Consider the following 6,000-nt stretch of genomic DNA (forward strand, 5'->3'; position numbering starts at 1 on the left):
CTTTCCATCTATCTGTCCGTCCGTTTCTTGCCGCTTTGTCGGCTATTCTGCGCGTCATTTGCGAACAGCATATGTAGATATGTGCAATGCGTACGTATAGATGCAGCTAGAGATAATAGTGACGAATCGCGAAGGTTCGCGTTGGGCCGAGGAAGTCAGTCTTTAGAGTAATTGTCTCTATTAATGTTACTTTTGTATTTAAAGCCTATTCCACAATGTGCATTTGTTCCCTATTTCTTGTTTTTTGCTATTTTTTATATCTTGTCTTTTTGCCTCTTATCTGATTTTTCGTTTTTTTATCAAGAGATAAAAGTTGATGGACTTCGGAAGGAATAAGAAATATGATTGTCAATAAAAAACAGTCATAAAGAAGGAAGAAAACAAGAGGTAAAAAGCAAGAAATATAAAACAAAGACCATATTGTTATAATAATAGACTTTAAAATTAACGAACTTTAGAAGAAACGAGAAACAAGAGTAGCAAGAAATACAATTGTTGTTAAGACGGTTGCAAAGGGAGATAAAAAGCAAAAAATAGGAAATAAAAAATATATTGAATAGGCTTAAATAAACCATAAAGAACACAAATCAGCATAAATAAATAAGAAAGTGTTTTTTTTATATAAAACGTATTTGCATATTTTTTAAGTAATTTTTTTTTCAAAAATTACAACTTTATGTATATCTTTAACTTAATAAAAATATTTACACTAAAAAGTATCTTTTTTATTAAGTTCAATTTTTAATGTTTAAGATACGAAAGATAATATTCTATTTTTTTTAATTATTAAAGTATAGTAAATATTTTTCGTGAGATAAGTAATTTATGTAAGTTGAGTAATATCGTAAGATTTTAAGTTTGTTCATACTTGGTGTGCCCTTCAAGGGGCGATGACTCTATTAATGTGTCCTCAATTTATGTGCCTATCCGCGTTTGATTCATTTTAACACATAGTTGCTAAAACAGATAGTAAACGTAAAAGCTATTCGTTTAATAAATAAATTAATATTGTAAATCATTATTTTAATTATACTTACAATTTCAATGTGCATTTGTAACACAATGCTCTCAACTCCAATACAAAAAAACGGTTTTTCTATCAAGAATGTTAAAACATTAACATTTTTCAGATTAAAAAGATATTGTAAGAAAAAAAATTGAAAAACCTAATATTTCCCGATTTCAAACATAAAATTAAAGCTACAATATAATTAATAATAATTCAGTAATGAGCAAGTTGGCTTAAAAGAACTTTATTTTCTGTGTTGGCATGACGTGTAGCTTGACAGTGCGAATTAATTCTTCTTTTAAAACGAAATCAATGGGCAATGTGTCAGACATGAAATTAGTGTTATTACTTTTTTAAAAAACGGTACTAAATTACAATATTTTTTTAATTATTTGCTTCTACCTTGAAATAGATCTTTGGAAGATCAATATGAATGATTAATGATCTGCAGGTTCCAGATTTAATTTTGAATCTCTCATATATATCTACATTGAAATAAAAGTATATTTGTAATTATAATTGTATGATAAAATAATATTTTAGAAGCTTCATTTTTATGGTTATTACTGTTATAATTTTAATAATAATAACCATATGTATAGGTCTCTCTCAAACATAAAAAAAATTGTATTACAATTATAAATTATAATAATTTCAAATGTAATAAAATATTAAGGCATAAATAAAATAAAGCAATATTATATAAATTGTAGATTAAAAAGAAAAAGAAATTTAAGGATTAAAGTGCCATTAAGAGGAATTGATAAAAAGAATAAGAGTACGAAAACAAATATATTATATAATATATAATAATTTGAAAGGACAGATTGAAAACACTTTAGCACTTTTAAGTATTGTTACTTAATGAGACACTGTAAAATAAATTTAAAGTTTATCGCATTAAAAACTGTATTAAAAACGAGCGCATTGGAGTAAGTAGGAGCTATGGTAGGAGCGTATTGAAGCATGTTGGAGCATGCGAAACGGACAAACCTTTCCAAGTGATGTCATATGGGAGCTTGTTGGACGAGATACCTCGAGACTTGTGGTTGCATCAATCGAGACGTCACACTGGTCTCGAAGACGAGCGAGATGGGAAACACCTTTAGAGGTTAACGCTCTCATGTTTATCATCTTGATTAAGACCCTATAAGAATCTAACTACAAATGATTTTGTCAAAATCCTACAAGAGGAAAAGTATTGTAAAAGTATTGTAAGGTGATAATTAAGTATTTATGATGTCCAGCGGTTCTTGAATATCCTTGGATTGTATTGGAGTTTTATGTATTCTGGAAAATTCCTAGAAAACCTCTGAAATTTCAGGGTTTGCCTGGAATTTATCATTCTTTCAGTCTAAAAAAATCAGAACGTGAAAAAAGAAAAAAATAATAAGAAGAAAAGTTGTATTTAGGCATAAATTCTCCCTTAAAGACGCAATAAGTTACCAATAGAGAAACTTGAATTCAATGTTTAAAATAGAACATAGTAAAAAAATTGTTTGGTTGACGAAATGTTTATTTGATATTATTTATAAAGCAATAAATAAGATAATTGTTTCAGAGCTTTTGTTTGTTAGCATTAATTCATTCATATAGAATCCTAATTTAAATACGAAGCATATAATATTATATTATATCGATAAGATCGCAAATCGATAAGATCAATTCTGAAAAAATCAGGATTTTTACTTAGAATGAATCTGAAATTATTTTTGAATTGACTAGCCAGATTTTGCTGGACACCATGGTACTCTAAAAGAATTAAAGAATTCTTTATACAAATTCAAGACGAACTTTATATAATCATAGAGTAACTACCCTATTAGCCAACTTGCTTATTACTGAATTAATTATTAAATATTATAATTTTTAATTTTTTATTTGCTTGCAATCAATATCGGTTTTTCAACTATTTCTTTTTCTTATAATATTTCTTTAATCTAAAAAGTTAAGTTAATCTAAAAAGTTACTTTATAATGTTTTTGACAAAAATAAAAAACATATTTTTGTCCCTATTAGTGTTACTAAAAAGGTAATAAATTAGTAGAAGTTTTCATCTTGATTTAGAGTGAGGAATCACTCTTTAAAATCATTTAGAGTGCTTAACTACTACGCTGTATATACATATTATTCACTCTATATAATGTTTTCACTCTGTATTGTCTTACTCCATTAACTTTAATTAAGAGTTGATATAAATTAATGTATACACAGGGAGACAGTGAGTATACCTTTCTTTTTTATAGGAGTTTGACAAAATTACCAGACTCTACTAAGTATCTTTAATTCTGAAATTCACGTTAATGTTCATTTTTACCAATGTAGACTGACTTTAATCTCTGTTTAATTGATTCTTTATTTTTTTCTCATTTTTAGAACCGGAAAGATATGTAAAAAAATAAATTGGATCGAGTTTAAAGTTGATCTACACAGGTAAAAACAGGTATGAGACCGCGTTTCGCAACATGTTAAGTCAGAAATATATATAGAAAAATGTAAGATAATAAAACATAAGCGAATTGGCCAATCACAATAGAGAACATGAAATTATTGCCCTATTATTGCGTTCTTTATTGTGATCAATTCTTTTACTGTTTTATTATACCTTTTTCTATGTGTTTCTGATTTTACAGTTTGAGAAATCTTGGCGACAATTCCACGACAATTCATGACACGACATATTTCGCAGTTTGGAGAAATTTGAATTTTTTTTGAAACGCAACTTTGAGTCTCGTCCTTCGTTAGTTTCACTAAGAGAAAAATGTTTGGATTATACAACAAGAAGTATAAATAAAGTGTATTCGTACTGATTAGAATTCTATTTATATTGTCATTGAGTTTCTAATTATCCCACCTTGAATATTATTATAAATTATATGATTTGTAGTTTTTTATCGAATTTTTTTCAGATTTTTAATTTATGCAACCATATTTATTTTTGGAATAAAGAAAGATTGATTGCGAGCGTATTTTATATGTTATATTGCATTATATATTGCATTATTATATATACATATTATAGATTTTATAACGTTTTTAGCATACCAAGGGAGAAAAAAGCTACTCCATAATAAATTCAGATCGCGATTCAAATTTATTTTTGAAAAAATTATTTTATATTGATTTTATTCGAGATTTATGCTGAGAGGTATGTAAATGAAAAAAACGTATAAAAATGTATAAAAGGCATAATAAAAAGGCTTTGCAAAATACTGTTATTTGAAACGAGTTTTTTCACAGACCGTGCTATTAGGTAATATTTAACGGACCTTCCGTAACGATCGCCTCGGGATAGCTCCGGAAGCAATAAATGACGTCACATAGCTATGTCTTGGCTATCGTTGAAGAGATACGAGATTCGATACGAATTGAAGGTACGCAAAGCAACGATCATGACGTCGTTAATTATTCACAGGACAATCGAAATCCAACCGGGAAAATCTGCGACTAAACGAAACGTGAAAGATTTATTCATTGTCAATGTTCATTCTAAAATTGGAAAGAGATGAGAAATAAGTTGAACCTCGGTTAAGAGTTAATCGTGAGTGTATGGAACTGGGCCTAAGAGCCATCTCGACTAACTCCGAGTCCACTGGAATTGGCCAATCGCATCTATCATTAAGTAAAATAACAAATGCAATTGGTCAATTAACTAATCGTCGTTAAAGTTAATCGGAGTTGGTCGAAGTGGTCCTAGGAAACACATTCGATGTTGATCAAGAGACGATAGCGTCTCACTTCAAGTACATTTTTAGGTACATTTTTCATGAGTACACTCTAAAAAATGTCGGTGGTTAAACATTATACGTGCTTTTCAGCAAGAAACACAGATGAATCATTACATTCTAAAGCCTAATCTACAATGTGCTGTTTGTTTTCTCCTGTTTCTTGCTTTTTATCACTTTTTACTTTTTACCTTTTTTTCTTTTATTTAGTTTCTTCGTTTTCTGTCATTCGAGATAAAAGTTGACAAATTTCGAAAAAAAAATAAGGAATACTTATAAAAGAAACGTGATTGTCAATGAAATGGTTACAAAGAAAAAAAAGGCATGAAGGAAAGAGCAAAAAACAGGAAGGAAAGAACACAGAGAAAGGCTTTCTTTAAGTTAAACAAATTTATTGGAATAGTTCAACTAAATGGATGTTTAAAAATATGATTATATGCATTATATGCACTAAATCCTTTAATAAAATAAAATGTTTCATTTAAAATTAAATTTGTTTCAATGAAACAAATGTAAATAAAATTCTTGAGTCCAAACAAATCTTTTTCTCTATGAACACATTGTAGTATTTATTGTTTGCCAACGTTAAACAAAGATGGAATGATTTTTATGTCACACTGTGTTTCTTATTGGAAAGTATCATGTTATTTCCTGTTCCTATTGCCTGTTCCTATTGTAGTTTTTAATTAGGCATTAATTATATTAATTAAGCTTTAGTTATACTTTATTAAATACCAAAAATAATAATATTCAAAATTATTATTTTTATCTTTGATAGAAGCTTCAAAGCGCTACATGAAATTACTTAGGTATGTCTTGAGCGGTTGATCTTCGCGGAAAACACGAAACACTAACAACAAGCTCCTCTTTCGGATGCAAGTTTTCTATCAAAACGATGAATGAATTGAAATCACGTATAATATAGGAATATAATATAGGTATGTCTTATTCCGCGCAAAACGAAATTTAAGGCTGTATTTGTAAACTTCGAAATTTTTCGAAAGATGAAGCAGGGAAGATCAATCTTGTGTTTTTATCAATATAAATTAATTTTAATCTCGGTTTGACTTACTTGTTATCTCTTTCTATAAATAGAAAAATACATAGATACAGTACACAAATAAATAATTATTTGTTTTAACACTGAGAATGCATATATATATATATATATATATATATATATATATATATATATACACACATATATATATATATACTATATATAATTAATTAATTAATTAGTATAGTAANAANATATAATAATTA

General features: G+C 27.8%; 1 protein-coding gene across 1 annotated transcript in view; it reads left to right on the forward strand.

Moving 5' to 3' along the window:
• The window catches only part of LOC105621752 (cell growth regulator with RING finger domain protein 1-like), a 45,955-nt gene that overhangs the window by 144 nt on the left and 39,811 nt on the right, over nt 1-6,000 (forward strand). The window lies entirely within an intron of this gene.

This window comes from Atta cephalotes, assembly GCF_000143395.1.
Source record: "Atta cephalotes unplaced genomic scaffold scaffold00037, whole genome shotgun sequence".
Classification (NCBI taxonomy): Eukaryota; Metazoa; Arthropoda; class Insecta; order Hymenoptera; family Formicidae; genus Atta; species Atta cephalotes.